Source organism: Coturnix japonica, chromosome 1, assembly GCF_001577835.2.
Source record: "Coturnix japonica isolate 7356 chromosome 1, Coturnix japonica 2.1, whole genome shotgun sequence".
Classification (NCBI taxonomy): Eukaryota; Metazoa; Chordata; class Aves; order Galliformes; family Phasianidae; genus Coturnix; species Coturnix japonica.
This window is the reverse complement of record NC_029516.1, coordinates 171735947-171758428: the sequence shown is the minus strand read 5'-3', so window position 1 is coordinate 171758428 and position 22482 is coordinate 171735947. Positions and strand designations below refer to the sequence as shown.

General features: G+C 41.0%; 1 protein-coding gene across 16 annotated transcripts in view; it reads right to left on the bottom strand.

Annotated features, from left to right (window-relative positions):
* The window catches only part of TENM4 (teneurin transmembrane protein 4), a 1512248-nt gene that overhangs the window by 573476 nt on the left and 916290 nt on the right, over positions 1-22482 (bottom strand). For 12 of the 16 annotated variants that reach the window (XM_032442260.1, XM_032442267.1, XM_032442273.1 and 9 more), the window contains one exon: positions 22015-22174. The gene's annotated coding sequence lies outside the window, so the exon portion shown is untranslated. Of the gene's footprint in view, positions 1-13831; positions 14176-22014; positions 22175-22482 lie in introns of those variants that run through there. The other 4 variants (XM_015852439.2, XM_015852441.2, XM_015852440.2 and 1 more) reach the window with 2 other exon arrangements.

Sequence of the window (22482 nt, the reverse complement as noted above, 5' to 3'; positions counted from 1 at the left end):
ACTATTTGCAGTCTAGGGGCTGTCCAGCTCCCACTCAAGCTGTCTAGCACATATGCTGTAAAAACAAGTGCCAGCTAATGGACCGTGCCCTCATGCTCAAGGAGAGAGCAAAGTGCATCATGCTACATGTCCCAGCAGGATATGGCTCTGGGCAGCCATGGACAGACCACAGACTGCCCATCAGGTGTTAACTTTCAATATCAATCTGTCGTTCTTCCTTGTTTTCAATCACAGGTGGTCCCTCAGGCCAAAGACAGCACTGTTGTCATTCCAAAATGATACTTCCTTGAGTTTTCTAACTTACTACAGAAAGGACAATGTCTACTGTATGTCTACTCTGTTTTTCAGTAGGATCACAGGAGTATTAAAGTTGACAGTGACATTTTTTTTTTCTTTTTCCTTTCTTGGCATAAAACATCTTCTTCGAAGAAATAGGGTTAAAATAAGGCATAGGGTTAAGATCAGAGATAAACAGCATTAAGCTTCCCTTACTATGCATCACAGTTGTAGAAGTCTCACAGCGAGTTCCCTAGTCGGACAGGAATGACTGGAGCTGAGCCAGCTCCACCAGTGCAAAGAAGCCTATCAAGCAAAATATCATTTGTGGCAATTATGCTGAAGTTCCAGGATGACTTCCATGAAATCTCAAAGGTGAAATGATGTAGCAAAGAGGTAGAACTGTTCTGAAAACAACACGTGACAATCAGTGTGCCTTGAAAATGAAATGCCTCCACTCCTCCTGTTCTGACAGAGAAGTGGTTAATTGCCATATTTGGTGAAAAACACATTTAAAAGCATAAAATTGGAGGTTTAATTATATTTGGTGTGTGTTACTGGCAGAGCCTCATGAAATGATCAACAATTATCCTTCTCATCCATCAAGTGTGTGGGGATCACACAAGGACAGGGTGTAGGAATATGAAACAGAAAGTGCCAAAAACATAAAATGTGTTGTTTCTCTTGTAGCTTTCTTTATTTTTACCATATTTTTCTTGCACATCATTCAAATTGAAGTTTGTTTTGGGTTTGTTTTTTTTTTTTTGGTGGTGTTTTTTGTTGTTTTTATTTATTTATTTTCCAGCACAGCTACTTTTCTATTTATCGGGCAACAACCAATCCAAAAAAAATATTTTCAACATCAAACTAACTGTAGGAAGGTATAAGTTGTTGAAGTTTCTTTTCAAACCATGAAAAAAACAATGCATTCATATTTAACTTGAGCACTTGATTAACCCAAAATGAATCAAACAATGCTGCTTATAGACATGCAGAACAGTCTTTATTCTATTCCTACTCATAAAATTTCATATACAATGGCACAACTGTGCCAAAAACACTCTGACAACAAAAACCTGCTTAATTTCAGAGATTTACACGTTTCTGAAAGACGGAGATATTTCATGCCTACAACCAAACTTTAATTAGAACTAAACTGCAATACAATGTATCCCATCAAAGTAGGCATGCTTTTTATAACCACATATTTAACTCTTCAGTCATCAGGTGCTCCGTGCGTCAGGATCACTAATATCCTCTTTAGCTAGGAAACTCATCGCTCCATGCTTAAAGCACAGCTGGAGGGAGATGTACAATATGCCAGACTGTAAATGCCACTGGAAAATGTGCAGCTCCTGAATGGGAGATCATGGATACAACTTGCATACTTATCTACTTACTTTCTGATTATTTCTCTTTGTGCTACTCATCCTATTTGTGAAAGGACAAGCAGTAAAAAGTGTGATACTACAAACACATGTGTGCTATTATGCAGAAACTCATTATTTCAAGGAAGGGCCAAGATTTCTATGAGTCTCTCCACAAGACTAAACATTCTGTATTTGTATATACAGATCATCAAAGCAGTTGGTTTATTTGCTGTTTATTACAAAAGGGTAGCTTAGTGAGCTAGCCTGAGTTCTGAGAGGTCTGTAATTCAGTCACTTAAGATGCACAATTTTAGTTAACAACAGGAATCACAGATTGAATGCTAGCAACTGATCAAACAGACTGATCATCGTAACTGAAACATAACTCTGTGTCATCAACTTCTAAAGCTGGATGTCTGAGGAAAGGGAGAATGTAATGGAATTATCCCCTACCACTACACAATCTATGGCCTGAACAAACTTGAACAGAAATTTCTACCCTCCTTAGGTAGAGGTAATAAAGAGATCCTTTTTCTTCCAGATTTGGAGTCTGAAGGTTCAACTGTTACCACTTATCCTCTCTCAAAGCAATTCTCTCAGATGTACGTGTGCAGCTGGGTCCAGTCAGGGTTTCAGTATGGGTAGATGAGGAAAAGTACCTCCCATTCAGTGGAGAAGTGACTGACCACTTGCTGTACCACATAACGAGGGAGATATAGCAGATATTTTGACCCTGGAGCCAAATTCTACTAGCCATTTCATATATGCAATATATGCAATTAGCGCTAGTTAGTTTAAGGATCTCAAGATCATGCAAGTTAGTACAAGTTAAGAAATAATAGGATGCTGTGAAAACAAAATGTAATCTTCTGTTTTCAGGGATGGAATAATCCAATGGCAATTCCATAAGGTAAAAATTAAATGTTCTGACATCTTAAAAGAGCTATTTTCAAGGGTCACATACATTGATAATGTAAAGCTGGAATAACAACAAGGAGAAATCTCTGAAATATCCAATATCTCAGACAGAACAACAAATATCAGGTTATAGACAACAGAGCATGAGGCATGATCCTAATCTATAGGTTTCTTTTCAAAGCTGGAGGTCTACTTGCAGATAGTCAGTAAAGCCCACACATTAATTACAAAGGGAAAAAGATAAGAGTTCAATTCACTTAGTTCTTTTGTTCCAGGCATTTCATGGCTGTCAGTCTAAAATTCTGAAAGAGGCCAACAAGAAGATAACCCAATAAACAGTATAATGTGGGACTTATTAAAAAAAAAAAAAAAAAAAAAGGCAGGAAAGGAAAAAAAAGGTATACTTCCCCCACATATGGTTCTAACAGATGTGGTTTTAAATTACCGTTGGGACATAATAATGCTTTTTGAATGGACTGAATGTTAAATAGTTGGCTCCTCCTATGTGACAGACATTAGCGCTCAGCGATTTAAGCAGAAAACTCCCCATTTATGACTTAGCTGGCATGTACTTCTTTTTCAGCCCATGCTGGTCAGTATGATTTAATACCTTGGCCTGATGTCCCTCAAACAAGCTACAGAAAGGATAAAATAGTCTTAAAGAAATGAAACACAACAAAAACAGGCAATCCCCCCACCCCCCTAGAGCAGACAATGCCAGGCTGTTTGCATTGTTTCATACACAACTCCTGCAGCCCTGTGATGGAAACTCACTGGAGAGGACAGCTGAGGAAGAAAAACGTTAAATAATTCAAAGCCACTAACGTCGAGTCTGATGTAGGTATAAAAATAGTTGCAAAACACCACTCTACATGTTTTCATTATAGGAACTTTGACTCGGAAACATCAAAAATCTCTCAAAACCATCACCTTCCCAACCTCACAGAGTCAATTAGTCCAGCATTCAAAATGACATCTATTTCCAAACAAGCCTTCAGTTTTCATGGCCATTTCATGCTTCTGTGCTAAGGGAACCAGCACTGTTCCACAGCAGGAGTTAAAAAGTCTGATCCAGAGCGCACTAAAACCAACAGGAAACTTTGAATTAACAGTAACGATCCTTGGATCTAGCCCTAGTTTAGGCTGAAGTGCTTCAGTGTTTTGGGATTCAAGAGAAACTGGGTATAATCAGTTTTTGTAATCTCTAAAAATCTTTGTCTTTGAGGATGTCCACTTCAAATACTCAGTCTGCAAGAACACTGTACATTTTATAAAAAGACCTTCATGAAATATTTAAGGAAACATGATGCAAGGCCAACTACCATATAGTCTCTGTGATGACTGTAAAGTTAACTCAAGGTATTTTCACTTGAACAGAGGGAGGGAGAGAGAAAAAATCCCGAGGATGGATGGGTGAATCACAGAATCATAGAACTGTAGTGGTTGGAATGGACATCTGAAGATATTAAGCCCAACCCCCCAAATATGAACAAATATGAACCCCCAAATAAAGAACTTGTGCCTACACACAAACACACACTCATTTGAACAAGAGCTTTGCTGGGCTTAGATTTGAGGAAAGAAAACAACAGCTGACGAGTTAAAACTATCCTGACATATATACATATATATTAACTACTATTGCAGACACAGCAGAGATGTTATATAATTTTCAATCCTCTGTGCTCTGAGAGGAGAAAAAAATAATAATAAATCCTTTGAACTTCAGTGCACAGAGGAAAGCAGAGCACTCTATGCCACTATGTAAAGATCCCTTGCACCAGAATAGCTGGCACGTGAACCTCCATGCTTGGTCCTCCTGTATTTCCTTCCCCCGAGCTCTCCCAATTCCCCCCCCAAATTACTCACATTTTCTCCCTACTATCAGCTTTTCTTCCCCTTTCCTGCTACCACCTTCTCAACTAGACAGTTACTGCCTGTTAATCTTGAGAGATGACATAGGAAGCCAAAATAAATACATAAAATTCAATTATGCATAAGTTATAAAATAATGCAACGCTCAGTGATGCAGGTGTACAACAATGTTACTCCCCAGTGATGTTTGGCACAATGGATGAGATTTTAAAGCATATGAGGGGTATACAGGGTTGAAAGAAATGGTCTGTAGCTGCAATATGAGTCATTTGTGGATTCCTCCAATCTGTGAAGAGTAACAGCAATAATTCTGTATGAAACCCCAGCCCTAAAGTAACAACTGTTCAGGTGGACCCAAACACCAACAAATAGGGCTTTAAGTGACAGAGATAGTTTTGACTCCTTTAGTTTTCTTCTGAGATAAAAGTATAGACAGGAGGGTATTTAAGTTTCCAAATTTGGGGCATGAATGCAAAACTATTAGAGAGCATCCAAAGGAAGGCTGTAAAGATGGCAAAGGGTCTGGAGGGCAAAATGTGGGAAGAGTGGCTGAGGGCCCTGGGTTTGTTTGTCTGAAGAGGAGGACGAGGAGAAACCTCATGGCAGCTGCAGCTCCTCACTGGAAGCGGAGGGGCTGTGCTGATCCCTGCTCTGTGGTAACAGATTCAGGGCCCGAGGGAAACGCATGGAGCTGCATCAGGGAAGGGTCGGGTGGGTGTGAGGAAAATGTTCCTCTCCAAAGGGTGGTTGGGCTGTGTTAGATGTTGTCAGTGAGAAGAAGAAATACTTGAGCCACAGACATCTTCACAGTCAGATGTCATACTACAGTCAGTCTGCTTGTTCTTACTTGATATTAAGTGTACTTTGTTGGTTACATTTTTATTCAGCATAACCCCAGGTCAAGAACAGAAGTCAAAATAAGAGCCTTGTACATTGCCAAGCTTTCTGATTTTCTCTTAGAGCTTCCAATCATTATACAACCACCTCCTCTTAAAATACTGAGTAACTGGCTGGGTGATAAAAACATCAGATGAAACTCAGCATCAATAAAAGCAAAGTAATCCATAAAGGGAAATCCAATTCTAACCATACATACACAGTGTGGGTCCTAAATTAGCTGTTACCACCCATGAAGAAGGCTGGAGAATCACTATGGAATGTGCTCAACAAATATTGGCTCTATGCTCATGGCAGTCACATATGAAAGAAAAATCTTTGGATATATTAGGAAAAAAAAAAAAAATAGTAGAAAACAAGAGGAAGAAAACTATCAGGGTGGTCTTACATAAGTTAATGATGGATTCCTGTCTTAATACCACATGCATTTTTGGTCAACGTATCTCCAAAGTACATAGTAGAGTTAATAAAGATAGACAAATGGGCAGCAAAGATAATAAGGAATATGGAAAGACTTTTCCAGGAGAGATGGAGTAAGGATTTGAGATTTCTCCCTTTTCCTCTCCAAATGCTGCCACCATACTGACTCAGTGTCACTCTCCAACTCAACAGAAAACAAATGCACCAAAGGACAGAGACAGTTTCCTGCTCAGCTGATGAATCAAATCAGATCAGTCGTATTCTGAAGGAGTGGAAGTAGAGGAGGAGAGGAGAGGTGGAGAGCTCAATCCCCTTTCTCCTATGGCAGTAGGTCCTGAGATTGGCAGGAAAGTGCAAGTGAAACTGCAGCTTAAAGAGTCACCTGTATTGATGCTAAAAATGGGATGGAAGTAAAGATCTCAAAAAGAATAAAATTATCTGCCTCTGGTTTTAGGGTGTTGCTTTTTTTTCCTTTTTTTCCTTTTTTGTAGAGGGGGAAGCTATGATTTCAAATAACAGCTGCCGTTACAAGTGAACGTTATTTATATTAAAGCAGAATTCATCTTCCAGAAGGACCATGAACCCAAAGGTGGGATACATGGGAATTTGTGTGATCATTCTGTCAATGCAGCATCTCCTGAGATTTCTTTGTTTTTAATCTCATTCTACAAATCCTGCAGTGTTGTACTCCTTTGATGCAGCTTCGTGGGATTCCTATTAATTGTATTCGCTTTTGTTTCCAGGAAGCTTGTGATTTCATCATCTGCTAACATATGCTGAAATGCATGTGTCAGTTTTATAATAAATTCCCAATATATAAAAATATCTATAAAACACACAAACACAAAATTAGTTTGTAACAAAATCTCAAGTTATCTGTTTATTAGGGAAAAACAAAGTTGGTAGTGCTGTCAATTACAGGAAGAGCGAGGCAGTTTTAATAATAAAACAGCATTCACAGCTTCTCATAACTACACTAAGCAAATTGTTTGGGCTGAAACTTTCCATGCCAGATGTCTGCCTCAGGCTGAAGTTTGTTGGAGAAGTTCAGTCAAAACAGTTCAGCTGATTCTGAGAACAAGGCTAGGGAAAAATATGTTGTTTTACCCATGTTGGAAAAAAAATAATAAATGCCTTCAGCCTTCTCTCTAAAATCTCCTTTGGGATCTTTAGGACTTTAGAGGAAGGACTTCAAATTTGCCTGGGAGAGGACTATTTTTCTTTCAACAAATTTTATGGGAATCTGTGTAAATGTGGCCAAGTTTAGACATCTTTGACAAAACGCTTCTGATACATGCTCCTGGGTGCAGTTGTGCATGTTTGCCAGCTTCAATCACTTACATTTCCACCTGTGTGGGACAAAACAAGATGCTTTGTGCCTTGGGATGTGCCAGCTCTGCTTCCTACTACTAAAATTAAAATCAGAGTCACTCGTCATGTTTGACATTCACCATGTGGTCATCCCCAGCCAGAAGGAGCTGGATGAGTTTGGGACAGGAGACCTGGCATTTAGGGAATGTCATCGGGATTGCAGGATGGGGCTGGAAAAGGCAGCAAATGAGAGGAACAGATTGAGTGGTATGGACCAGGAGGGATCTGTTTTGGAGAGCAGAGTACTCTGTGAAACCAAGCTATGACCATCTGTTAATTTAAACCACTGACACGTATAAATACCAAAGTGATGCAATATGACAAAGCTACTAGTTTTTAGAAGTCTTCTTTAAAAATGCATCCAACCAAAAACAGACTAACAGATCAATAATAAGATTCAAAAGGCCATGCTGGACACCCACCATATAAGAAAAAATAAACACACTGAAAGTTGTTTTAATGAAGTACTCTGTCTGCCTTCAGCATGATGCAGTCATTATTCACAGGATCATGTTTTATACGAGCCAGCCTGGAGATGCAGCCGTGAGAACACGAAGGAGAAGATGAGGTTTATGATCCCTGTCTCAGCCGTTGCAGAGCTGGAAGGTTTGTAGTGACTCAGCAGAGGATGGAGGAATGAGGGTGAATATGTTTCAGATTAAGACAGACAAATGATGTCCTGAGACCACGAGTATTGTTGAACAAGTAATTTCAACCTAAAATTTCATAACTGTGTTGAAGCAAAGCATGTTGCAATGTCTGGATACTCACTATGATAGCTCAGAGTCTGACCTGCTTACATGCCAGATGCCCACAATAGCAATTAAAGTCGGCGTGGTCTTTGCTTTTCCACCATAAGTAACCTCTGGCTGTGGCTGTCTGCATGAGCAAATCCTGAGATCAGCTCTTGAGACGGCTCTTTGCTTTCTAGCACAGGAATCTGTGCCAATGCCAAAATGCTGATCACACCTTAAACCTGTCCACACAGAGGGCAATCTTCTAGAAATAGCAGCATTGTTTGTTCCAGGCTGACGGGATCTGTGCTGTACCAAGCCCAGCCAACCAATGCTTTGTCTATCAGAAAGCAGGAAGGACATTTCAGGAACTCTCATGGCCTACTGTCCTTTTCTAACCACTTCTGGCAGCTACTTCTGAATACTCTTCGACTAAGCAGACTCTCCCTTCCTAATTCTTCATTACATGAAAGAGTTGAAGATGGTGGTGTTCAGAATCCAAGGAAACAGAAGCGATTCAAAGTAATTAACTAGCAAAATATTGAAACTTTTCCATTATTAAAATTGGGATCGGGCCATTTAAGTCCAGGTGGCCCAGTGGAAGATGTTTTATGACTGTGCGGTGTCTAGGACTTTGCTTTCACATGGATAGATTGCAATTGAAGATGCTCCTTCCTAGGAATTAAATCCCGGCATCTCCCTCCCTCAATACAGTATGATACAGAAGGCTAAGCCTGATTTTATGCATGGACCCAACATTCTCCAAAGGCTGAAGCACAACACACAGCCCTAGATTCCAGATTTTAAAGATTTGATCCTGAAGTTTCCAAACTATTGTCTGTTTTACTAAGCAGTCTGCAGAATATTTTGAAGACTCTGTGTACAAACACAGACAAACAGTACAGCTTCTGCTTAGGGTTAAGAAAGCTATGCTGAAAAAATCATCTAAAACTTAAAAAAGAAGAAAAAAAGAAAAAAAAGAGCAATGAAACATCTCCTGCATCCATGTTTGCTCTTGCTGGCTGAGTAGCACACATGCCACCAGTGCCATGGAGGTACTTACAGCAGTGAAGCAGAACTCTGAGCTGCTGTGGTTTTCCTAGACTGTAGCAAACACAGCTTTACTGAAACCTGAAGCCATATCAGTGAAATCGAATTGAATCCTCTCCACTTAAATGGACTGATAAAAGCTGTGTACTTACTGTGCCTAAGTGTACCAGCAACTCCTTACTTTGCCCCCCTTTTGTCTCCCTTCTTCTTTAAGAAAAACACAGATGTGTCACATCCTAGAGAACAAATCTTACTTGGAATAAGAATAGAAAACCGAACTGCCAGTTGTGTTCCTTCTCAAACAGCATTTTCCTCCTTTTGGTTGCCAATACACTGGAAAGAACAGAGATTTCCATGTCTGGTGCTTTTACGAGCACCTTACATCAAAAGAAATAATCTCTGCTGGTACTTAGCAGGATAGCAGGACAATATATGACGAGGTTTGAATCCTCCTACAGAATATGTAACTTCGTTCGCAGCAGTTTGACATAAAGGCAGCTGTGTGTAGGACTCAAACTTCCCCAAAAATGTAAACTTACTTTAGGAAATGTTTATCACTCCAAAGAAACAAACAAACATGCCCTCCTACTCAGATTTCACTTCCACCTTTAAAGATTCTCCAGGAAGCCAGAAAAATAGATCTTTATATATATATATATATTATCAGGAAAATATTGTGAGTATCAGCACAGTTAGTTAGAACAGAATCTTAGAATCACAGAATATCTTGAGTTGGAAGGAACTCATAAGGATCATAGACTCCGATTCCTGGATCCACACAGCACCAGCCAAAATCAAACCTTGTATTTGAAAGCAGTGTCCAGAAACTCCTATGCCCACTGCCTTGGGCAGACTGTTCCATGCCCACTGCCCTCTGGGGCACTGCCTTTTCCTTATCTCCAACCTGACCCTCCTTTGTTGACAACAGTAATACATGTATATTTTATAGCCACACCACAGCATCACTCATCCAGTTAGAGAAAAAAAGAGAAATCTACAAATTTTCCTCTTTAATCTAACAGCAAAGAGAAATCATGTAAATGTACACTAATATATATGCATATATATAATGATTTTCTCTCAACCATGATGAGCAGGGACCCATGAATACCCCGAAATCACTGCCAAGCAGTGCATGATGCTGCCTCAAAGTGCTCAGCAATGCCACTCTGTCAGTTCAAAGCAGAAAGATAACATTTCAACTTTTAGTTAAAATACGCCATGCTGATGGATCCTGTAGCAGGGCAGGTAGCAGCCAGACTTTAAATGTGAATTGACACTGATTTACAGAGTTTCATCTCTTTGAATCGAATCTGAGAGTTTCAAGCTGCTTTGCTTTTTTGATATGACAATTATGCATTCTTTAAGAGTTTGCTTTAAAAAGAGAAAGCACATTCTCAAGTGCCTATGGAAATAAGATAAAAAGCAAGAGCGCTGTTAAAGGGTATATCGAATGAACACGTTTTTGTTTATTCATTTTTTAAAATCTCCTTCTTTTTCTTTCTCCAGTAATTTTGTTTTTAAATAGCCTTGATTTCAAATCTTAATGTGAAATCATTCATGTCATGCAACATCCACTCTGCCAAATCCCCCTCATCGCGCTATTACTGCAATATTTGTAACTTTTGATCTGGAAACATCAAGTTATGTAAGACCATAGATCTCCTTCTTGCAAGGAGGTGATTCTGTCAGAAAACGAAGCAGTGAGGCGGTAACTTGAACAGAACTAGAGATGACTTTCCCAAGGAAAAGGGTGTTGTTGCTTAAGCATCTCAGCTGTTTTAAAGTGCAAGAGCTCTTTTTATTCCTGAGCGGAGAAATGGTAAAGTAGCAGGTGAAAAATAATCAGAGCGCACTCTTAATTGGAATACTGTACTTGTTGTAAAGGGAATGAAATCACATTTTAGTTATTATGCACCCCAGGAAGCCAATCAAATCAAACAAAAGCAAAAGCAAAAAAATAATACATTGCTCACTTTAGAAAACAAAAGAGAACATTTTCTCTTGCCAGCCTACTATCTGCTCACCAAAACAAAAGGAAAGTATTGAATTTAAATGAGTCAAGTAAAATAATTAAGCGAGGAGGTCGTCCAAACCCCTCTTCACTCCGCATGCATCTCTTCTTTCCCAGACCCACTGAAACCAGTGACAAACCCCTTTTTCTATCCATGTAGCACAATAAATCATCAAAGGAGGATCTGCCCTCTGTCCCCAGCCCAGCCAAAGCCGAATGAGCAGTTTCACTCTTTTCTTGCTGTAATTATTTTTTTCCACCACTTTCCCATCCTTTAAAACCAGACTTTTTTTTTTCTCTTTTTTTTTTTTTTTTCCCCCTAGAAAAGCCTCTCTAATCCAAGTCCTCTTGCTAATATAACAAGGAAACTATGAAGTTTGCTTGCGTGCCTCACTAATCCCTTGCTTGTGTGTAGAGGTCCCTCCTTCCCCTGCCACAGCTGTGGGTACAGAGCCTACATGAGCCTGTTGTCTGTGGGATACACAACCCAGGTAACATCTTCATGTGGACCTCATGCTGCCCTCCTTGTCCTACACCTGACCATAATCTTCCCGCTCACATGCTGTCCTGGGGGTCACATTTATATGGGATATTAGCAGCAGGGAATATTCTTGGCTGTGAAAGGACCCACAGCAGCAAGGACTGATCCAGCAGCAGGGGACTGAAGAGGGAAGGGCAGCTCACCATGGGCACAACAAATTCCTACAGCCTCATACAGCAGGCAGAGCCTGCTCTGAAGGCTCACCTCACTACAAAGCAGTGCAACAGAGAGAGATGCCTCTTCCTACCTTTATGTCTTAAGAACTCTGCCACACACACACACAGATAGATCTGCTCCCTGTTTTTTCCACCCAAGCCCATGAAAGTGCTACAGGCTGAGACACCAAGTGGGAGGTGTCTGACTCCAAAGGGACCTATGAAATAAATTAAATACAAGCCAGTGGCTCAGCCTCCCCCTGCAAGGCAGGAGGGAAGTGTGTGGGCTGCGATGGCCCTGGGCTTCTCCCTGCCAGACCCTGCTGGCACAAGTGCATGATGGCATGGTAAATGGCAAATCTTGGCTATTGCAGGCGCACATGGATCACATGTGGGGAGTAGAGGGAAGGGGTCACCCTACCAGCAAACCATTTTATAAGGGTCAGTGAGTCTGAAAGAAATGGAGTTGGGAGAGTTCAGGGTCTGCTGAGGTCCTCTGCCTGAATTTGGTGCTCTGAAGCAGAAAGCCCCACACCGCCAATGTGCAACGCTACAGAAGTTTACCCCCAGCAAAGCACACAAGCAACTTCCAACTTGAAAACGGTGCTCTCATGTCCTCGTTTTCTGTCCATCCCCTCATGTGGGACATTGGTCAGAAATCAAAAATTGAAAACTAAAAATTCCAGGTGAAACTTTTCTGCAGAAAGTTAAGAATGAAGATAGAGGGGGAGGGGGAGGTAAGATTATTTATGAATTTTATAGGTTTTTTTTTTTCTTTTCTTTTCTTTTTTTCCCTTTTATTCATGACAAATTGAACTTTCCTGGAAGGACCATGAGTAAATGCATTCAAGGTGCAGATAAGTCTCATCTATGTGGGCAGTAAGTATTGAGCAAGCTGTGTTTTGGTTGCCCAAAAATCATATTTCAAAGACTGAGGGTCCTATAAGACAGTAAGACAGTGGCATAAATATGTATATACATATACATATATATATATTTTCCAGATTATGCGCTTACATGGTTATAACTGCTCCAAATTTCTAAACGCGGTCATGGTGAGGCAGAGTGAATGCATACTGCCTCCTGCAAACTGCTTTTCAATTTTTTAATTATTTTTAAAGGTTTAGCACACCCTAACTACTACTTGATCCAATGTGAAATGATCCAGATATAGTACACATTTTAAAAAATAAATAATAATAGTAATAATAATAATAAAACAGGAAATAAATGCCTTTTGGTAGCCTCTTATTATTCTGTTCTGCAGCCAAAATGTGTATTTCAAGATGCAAATTGCTACGAATATCAGCACGAGTCTGAACCACTGCACCTCTCCCAGTCACTCCAGCATCTATTTATTTCCCACCACCACACTGTTTGGGGTACCTCAATACTATCAGGGCATGGCCAGAAGCAGAGCTTTCACATTTAATGCATGAGACACAGAATTGTCAGCCAAGTTGCAGCCAAGTACATTCCCTAATAATTTGTCTTCAAGGCAAAGTCACCCCCCTGGAAAATGGGAGACCCCTTCCCCATCCCTGACTCCAGCACAGATCCAAATGTAAACACACACACACACACACTCCCACAACACAGTACTGTGCCGCAGGACATGAGGACAGGGCAAGGGTTCAGTTAAAGCAAAAGCAGCTTTGTGCAGCTGAGAAATACTGAAGGACTTCCTTTTTATTTTTATTTTTTCCCTCTTTTTATCTTTCACCCCCCCCTTCACCCCACCCCCCCATCCTTTTACTATTACATAAATAACAGCGATTGATCTGAAAGCTGCATCCTTGCTCCAGTTCCTCTTCATCTGCACTGCTGACTCCCCCAGCACAGCCGCACCGCTTGGGGTGCAGAGGGAAACGCTTTGGGGTTCAGATGAGAGAACCCACCCCAAACACACCCCGAAGCAAGGTCTGCTCAGGCTGAGGGTGTCTGATCCCCACCAAGAGCCTCCGGCAGCATCTCCGGGCTCGATTGCTGCAAACTGTGCGGAGGGAGCAGCAGGGGCTGAGATGTGAGGGAAGGAAAGCAAGCTGAGTACAGGGAGGGATGGTGGGGACGGAAAAGCAGGGATTCAGGGAGATTCTCCCCAGCCCTAAGCCCTGTGCCTGCCTGCTCAGTGGGGAGAGGGAAGGGGGAAGGGAAAACTGGAGGGAGGCGATCACAGAAATGCACTTTTCGGAGCAAAACGCAAAGCTTACCATGTCTGCAGGCTTCCCCCAGCGAAATGCCACTTATGTGTCCAGCGATCCCAAAGTGGGTAACTACAGGCAGGCACCGGAGCTCATCTCAGCAGGCAGCTCAGCAACACACCACTGCCACCCCCAAAAATCAAAATCAAAATAAAAAAGACCGGTCCAGCTTCTTTCTTGGCAGGAATCGTCCCTGGTAGGACTGCCCAAAATAAGCAGCTGCAATCCAAAGGCTTTATTTAAAGCTTCCCCCCTCCTCCTCCTCCTCTCCTTGCCTCGCTCTCTCTCTCCCTCTCTCTGTTACACACAGAGAGAAAGAGAGACACACACAGGTTACATGAATGGGAGGCAGGAGCCGGCGCTCCCGGGCTGGGAATGACAGGCACACATGCGGCCGGCTGCTGCGCACCGCGGGCGGCTCGGTGCGGCGTGGGCACGACAGTGGCGTGGAAATGTCTTGGGCAGGGGCATGGGGTGAGGGTGGATTTGGCATGGCTATGGGGTGGGGATGGCTTGGGCATAGGCATGGCATTATGGCATTTGGGTGGATTAGGCATGGTTATGGGGTGGGGATGGGTGTGAGGTGGGAAGGGGGTGTGATGTGGGCATAGGGAAGAAATGGGTGAAGGTTTGGGCATAGGGAGGCGGACATGGGCATGCATATAAAAGAAAAATTGGAATGGGCATGGGCATGGGCATGCAGGGGAGTTGGATATGAGCATAAGAAGGAGTTGGCTGTAGGTATGAGCATGGAAAGGTTCTAGACATGGGAATAAGCATGAGCATGAAATGGGCATGAGCATAAATGTGGGCATGAGAAGGTGATAAACAGTGAAATGAGTATGAAATGGAAACTGGCATGGGCATAGTCATGGGCATGGGGAGATAATGGGTATGGGTTTGAGGAGAAGATGGACATGTTTGTAGGAAACTCCAGATTGGATGTAGGTATGGGCATGGGGAGGTGATTGACATGGGAATAAGCATGAATGATAAATGGAAATGGGTACAGGCATAGGTGTGGGCATGGAGAGGTAATGGAAATGGGAGTGGGCAGGATAATTAAATGGAAATGGTCATGGAGTAAATGGACTTAGGCATGGGGAGTAAATGGATGTTGGAAAGAGCATGGGGATGGGAAAGACAAATGTGGGTATAGGCACAGGCATGATGTTGGAATGGAAATGGGTGTGCACATGAATATGGCATGGGCAATGGGAGGAAATAGGCATGGGTGTGGACATGGACATAGGAAGGGAATGGTCATGGCAGAGACAGGCATGGGCATAACGTGGGCAAAGGGAGGGATGAGCATGAGATTGATATGGACGTGGTTATGAATATGAGTATGGGAAGGTTGCAAACATGGGCAGACCATGTGATAGGGATGCATAGGTATGGGCATGAGCATGAGATGGAAACAAGCATGGGAATGGGCAGGGCAGGGAGATTACGGGGACATAGGAAAAGGATGGATATGGCATAGGCATAGCATTGGCTTCACATACATAAGGGAAAGTTTAATGTGTCATTAGCATGGGGGAAGGATGAGCAGGGGTGTGGTCATTGAACGCAGCTGGACATGGAATTGGCATGGAAATAGAATGGCTGTAGGCATAGCATATGGAGAGAATGAGCATGGACAGGATCATGAGATGGGAATGGCATGGGAAAGGAATGGAAAAAGACCCAGGGAGAGTATAGGCATGGGCATGAGAATGGAATGAATATGGTGGTGAGATGAGATGGGTGTGGATGTGAGTGTGAACATGCACATTTGAAGGCAATAGAGAATGTAGATGATGGGAATGCATTTGGGTGTGGGATGGGTCTGAGTTGGGCTTGAAGATAGGTTGACTGTATGCACAGGGTGGGCATGGGATGGAAATGAGGTTAAGGACAGGGGTGGGATGGAGATTCACCTGAAGCAGTGCCCTGCCTCTGGTGACCCTCCCTCGCTCTTCCCAGGGTCAGGTGGGTTCCAGCTTCAGCACGTGTAATGAGGAGGAAAAAAGTCTGTTCCTTCCTATTCCTAGTTACACAAATTATATAATGCCTTGCTTTTGGGGTCAGGAAGCATCATCCACAGTGGTGTCAGTAGATTACTGTTATTCTTATTAATAATAATGCATGATTGTTTTGTTTAATAATTTAAGCCCAATTCTCAGGAAGAAGGACTGCAAGATTTCAATTGCATAATTTAAAGTTATGTCCTCGTTGAGAGGAAGATCAATGCTGCCAGTTTCTACATTTTAAATATTTGCTTGTGCTGTTGTTGTTTTTGTTTTTAATTTAAACTGTAACAGTGGGGTACTACATTCTTTTAATGCTCTTATTCAGTGTGGTTTGAAGGGAGAAAGGTGGGTGTTATTTTTCTGTGTTAGGCCCTGCAGTTGTTTCATTTCCTGACCTTGGGCAAGTCCTTCATAGCTTACCCTTATCCAGATTCATCTGTTGCTTTTTACACTCAGTCCATTATATTCTTATTCACCAAATAATCACACTTTTCAGTTTCAAGTCCCTCCTCAAAATTTACTCCTGCAAAACTTTGCAGCACCAATCTCTGCATGGCTTAAATTGGAGTGATACTAGATTAAACCCGAAAGCCGCATTGTAAGAAGAGTGCTGAACATAATGGATTGCAGTATTTTATGCAGTGCTTTTAGGTACGTGGGGACTATCCTCTTCGTGTCATATCTTTAAATCAGCCAGGTGCAAGTCAGCTATGTTCTGGTTTTATTTCTCGTCCTAAAATTTCCAGCCTTTGAGGAAGGCATGAAGGGGAGATGATATTTTAGTCCAATCTCAGAGATCAGGGTAGAGGCAAATCAGAACATTAACTTAAACAGCAGAGTTCTCGATCTAAAGGTCTGCTTTGCAAAATAGCTTCTGCTGTTCATTGTCTTTTCAGCCACGCACATTAAAAAAAGAAATACATCTACATTGCTCTTACTGCCTGTGGAATGTATTCAACATCAGGAATTTAGACTCTAGAAAAAGGTAATTTAGGTCCCTGGAAGGGCAAAGTTTAATTGAAAAATATATATATTGTTAGGAATAGACTGCATCCAAATTCAATGGTAATTGTATAAGCCTTTCAAATATCACACAGTATGCAAGCTTCCAAAATTTCTGAACAAGAAACATTTCAATTTAAATGCCAAGAGGCAATTTTCCCTCTCTTGTTCAATACTAAATCAGTCACATGAGCAGTTTTCATTTGATTTTAGAAAGGAAATGGAACATCTTCACTTCCAATTGCATATAACTTTTGCTTTCTCTTGTTCTTAGTGCCCTGCCTTGTTTGCAGTACTTTCCTGCAGTTTCGAAATTCTTCCATTTGATCTGCCTGTTCACTCCAACATTATTAAAAGAAACTAGTAAACCCAAGAGTGCAGTAGCATATTGTTTGCGTCCTGGTTAACAGATCAGCATCAACACTGCTTGTGTAATTGGCCTTTCCCTGTTAACTGAACTAGACAATAATGTTCTTGGAATAATAACATAAAATAAAGTAAAATAAAGCAGTAGTAATTTAATAGGGGGAAAAAAAAAAAGATTTTGCTTAGGAAAATCCCCTGCTTCAATACATAACAAATTACCGTGGTTGCAGAAGTGTGCTGCATACCAATTTGTGGCATATTTCATGAAGATGTTAATTTTGAAATGTCAGTGTTCACCAGCCTGCCATATTGTGCCTGCGTCCTGCGCTATGGTAGATTGTCACAGTTGAAATAGCCTTTGTGAACAGAAACTATTAAGTCAAATTCTCTTCCAGATAGTGCTTATGCAGTGTTTATAAAGAAGGTACATCTGTGGAACGAGAAGGTGATTGAAAAGACTCATGCATGAGCCTGTTAGACCTTGTGCTTTAGGAGACAAGGAGAACAAGTCCTGGAGCTGTCATTCAGATTAGTACTTAATAGTCCTGATGTTGGGTTGTGATTCCATTTGCTCCCACAAACCTATGAAAACGCCTGTCATAAATTGCCCATTAATCAAGTAAAAGGTAGCAACATCTGCTCTGGTCAAAGGTTTCTTACTGAAGAAGCTCAGCAGAAGTGTCTTTTCTTTGGTTGGTTGGATAAGTGCTTTGCAAAGAGGAGCTGCACCAGGTTGTAACCTCTGCTAGAGACGTACTTATTTTTTATTTATTTTATTTTTTTTTTCTATTTCCAAGAAAGTAATGCAGACGGGAGAACTCACATGTTTTAATCAATGGAAGTGAAACCATTTGCCTTTCAGAGACTATAAAATAATACACACCCTAGGGTTCAGTGCTCTTTTCTACTCCTCCAGAACATTCTTAAGGGGAAATCACTCTTTTCTTGATGAAAGTGCAATTCAAATGTGGAAATATGCCATTCTTCATGCTTTCTCCATAGGGAGCAAAATGATTTCTGTAATTAAACCCTTTTTACCAACATTTCCTGATGAGAATAGGCTTTTTTTAGACAGGGGAAAAAGCCACGTACAAAAGGATTTGCAAAACCAGGTCTGGAGGGTTTGACCTTTAAGCCTCTCTTTGAATTAGTCATTTTGTTTGAAAGGTGCATGAGCATGAGGCATGGAAAAGCTGCAGCTTAAGTTTCCAATCAGGCACTGCTGAAAGGACATGGCTGCAGGACAAAGGAAGGTGTGGGGACCTCTGCTAACATTAGTCTGACTATTACGAATAGCATTAGCCCTGAAAACACACAGCCCAATCTTTAGCAAGCTTTACTGGGCACAGTGTAAAACTTGGGTCCTTGTTGGGCTTGAGCTGTGGTCTGTGCTATGGCGTTGTAGTGCACTGGTACCTATTGTGGATAGATTAAAGAAATTCACTTTCTCCAATAGATAAGATGTTTTTTAGGAAAAAAAATAATCTCAGAAAGAATGGTGAGGCATTGGCACAGGCTGCCCAGGAAATTGGTAGAGTCACCAGCCATGGAGGTTTTCAAGAAGAGGGTAGGTGTGGCACTGAGGGACATGTCAGTGGGCATGGTGAGGATGCAGTGGTGGTTGGACTAGATGATCTTAGAGGTCTTTTCCAGCTTTAATGATTCTATGATCCTATGTTATCAGGCTGTTATTGGCAGTGTAGACAAAACTGGAGTTAATTAAGGAACAGAGCCTATGTGCGAGGTCTGAAGGACTCAGAAATACAGTACTCATCATGCTTGTCACCAGAGTGGATCCATAAAGAGACCAGTATATGGGACTGACCTCTCAGCTGCCTGCACAGCTGAAGGTTTAGAGCTCACTGCTGTGTAATGGATGTCAGGGCTGAACCAGAGCTAGATGCTGAATCCTGAAGTTCTCACTGTGAGAGAAATTTACCAAAAGCCCTTGAGTGGGGTGGGGGCAGAAATCACACAGGACTCTTAACAGATGCTTTGGGCAAATTTCTCTTCTCTTTCTCCTCATTCTATGGGATGTCTTCAGCTTATGTCAGCCTGCAGTGACTAGTATCCACCAGCAGCTGGTCTCCAGTGTTTGCATTTACTTATTCTTTAATTATTTTGGTTGATGTCTAGTAGGGTGCTAAAGACTGGAGAGGCTTTTTCTATCTATCTTGTCTGTGTTTTCTGCAGCATCCCACTGGATCTCAGGGCTTGGGGAAGACAGAACTGAGCACCTACCTGCAGTACTAAGTCTTATCCTTTCCTTGTTTGGTAAGCATCACTGTCTGTTGTCATACCTGAGAAATCAGCAAAGGCATAAGATGGAGATGAGAGCCTGCTACTATTGCTTACTCAGGAACAGTTTCCATCAAGTGAATTGGACATTTGCCTGAGTGAGTGTTGCAGGATTCGGCCCATATGCTTCTCAGCTCTTATATTTGCATAGTGAAGAATATGCTTACAGTACAGTGCCAATAAAACAAAACTATATACAGTAAGCACAGAAGAATCAAGAGCACAGTTAAGACCATTTACAAACAGCAGCTGAGCTCTGCAGCTGACATCCAGGTTTATAACACTGCCAGAGACCATGCTTTGTTATGGGTAATATGTACAAGGCAATTATTTATAGGCAGTTAGATGAGAGGTCCTGTAAGTGTATTCTCTGTTCTGTCTTCCTTAACCTTATTTTCTTTCTCACTGTATTATTTATATTTCATCTCTTTAAATGTGTGTTCAAAAAGAGGAAGAAAGATAGAAAGAAAGAAAGAAATGGAAGGAAATAAAGAAATGGAAGGAAAGAAAGAATGAAAGAAAAAAGAAAAAAAAAAAAAGAAAACAAACAAGGAAAAAAAGTAAGAAAAGCATGGAAAGCATTTCAGGAGACATCTTTCATGGGGGACCCTTCCAGGGCCCTGTTTTTCAAGTGAGTGCTCTGGTATTGTATAAACATTCTGCATATACCAAATGCAGCAGTCTCCAAGTACGATATTTGTTCATTCATTTTAATGAAGTAAAACAAGGACCCTTTTGCCTCCAGAAATTACAAAGATATGTTATGAAGGAAGAAGATTTGCATCAGGAAGGTGCATATCATGTCAAGAAGAGCACAGAGGATCAAATTACTCTTTTCCATAGACATATTTTCCTCTCTAAATATCTAAAGCATGCTTTTATTTTAATCTGTGGGATAGGAGAGAATACTTCTTGATCCACTGTATATGACAGAATGGCCACAAACAACTGTAATACAATACATCTTCTGTACAACAGGCTGTAAGTATATTTCAAGAAACTCCAGACAATAATTACTCTATTACTGCACTGTGACTTCACATCCAATTTTGCTCACCACACCGTACAGAATGGATGAAGTAGATGACTTTTATATTTTTAATAATAATGAAATGTTCAGGATTTGATATAGAAACTTGGCTACCAAGGTGATAGATACAAATAAGACCCTATTTAGAATAGCTGTGTGAATGGGAAAAGCTATTAAATTCCTATGAAATACTTTATCATATCAAATAATATTTCAGATCGAATAAAACTCGGAAGGCTGATATGCAGTTATAGTCAAGGCATTATCTCATTGTGAAGGAGACTTTTTCTGACGAAATCTGCTGTTTTAGAAAACTGTGTAATATATCTTTATTCTCCAGTAAGGCCTCATATCTTGACTAACTTTGAATGACTCACTCTAGATTTATGTTTGTGCAATTGCAAAATTTGTATGAATAGATGCATTCATCTGCTAGTTACTCTTGGGAAACGAAAAGTCAGTTAATTCACCCTTAGACAGCTCTGGTCTTACTGAAAGAACCAGTCTGAACTGGAGAAACCTTTCCCCTTTAAAAACAATCTTTCAGACAGCAAAATAAAGCCCTCCACTTCCTCAACACCTTCTGTTCAGGTATCTTGCCATGTATTGAATCAATCATTGACCTTTAGGATGACAAAGTGAGTTTACAGAGCAAAAAGATGAGCTTATGGCCATGGCACAGCAGGTCTGAGTGGGACTGCTGTCTATTTTGCACATATTCATCACTTATTAATCTTATGCAGCTCAAACCATCCCAATGAATCCTCAGCATACAAGTAAAGAACATCAGAATTTCCTCTATCCTGTGCTCAGACCACCTCCTTAAGAAACCATGCCACTGCATGTGAGCAGGGAGCGATCAGGCTCTGCTCCCATTTTCTGCTGTTACCTCTGGACAAATTGTGTTAGTTTTACAGGCAAAATCTAGTTTGTATTATTGTTTGCACTTCAGAGTCAATATGGATATGGAAGAATAAGCTGAGATATATACCTTGTGCATCATTAATAATAGTGCAGCTTCTTTGTAGCTACAATACAATTCCCAAACATTTTGTTTAATAGTAAGCAATTTATCATGTCTGCTGTATCACAGTCAGGTGGTTCAGTATCCCCAGTTTACAAGAGGTTCTATGCTCTGCACCTATTAGTACTGCTTACATCAGGACAGATCAACAATCCAAGTGCTATCTTTCAACCTGGAAAATCCAGGTTCAGATCCCTGGTGTAGCAGAAAATGATCTAGGCTTCAGTATCCTGTATATAATACACAGATAAAAATACTTCCTTACTTTATCAGATGCTGTGAGGATAAATGCATTAAAGTCTGTAAGTCCCACCAATACTACAATAGCCATAATTATCTTGAATAGATACATGCAGTGCAAGTACGGCGATATTTAATACATATCTTATGTGTATAAACCATGAGTCAGGGCTGATACAAACACAAGCTATGCTAAGGAATTAAAAACGGTGCTTACTTGCATGCTCTTCCCCTGCTTATGCTCCATTAAAATTTGTGTATCACAGACCAGATTAGTTTCTCACTCACAATAGAGCACGTCTCCCAGAATCAGTGGTTTTATCCCAGCTGTGCACTTATGTAGGCAGGAGCCCATTGTCCAAGTTTAGCCACTTGATCTGCAAGAGAAAAAACGAAAGGGCTCCAGTCCTGTAAAGTCATTCATTACAATTTGGAAATCAGTGGGGCTGCTGGAGGTTAAGGAAGGGCAGAAATTGGTCTTTTATCATTCAAATGCCATAGGGGAGGATATATATATAAAGCAAGGGTTCTAGTACTGCACATCCCTTCTTATTTTAATTCTCTTCATTGCAAGAGGTCATAAAGAAACAGTCATATACATTTGTAGGGCCAGATGCTGAATTATATTGCAATGGAATTTCATAAGCAAACAACTTATTTTGCCTGGGATGAAGCTCCAGTGAAA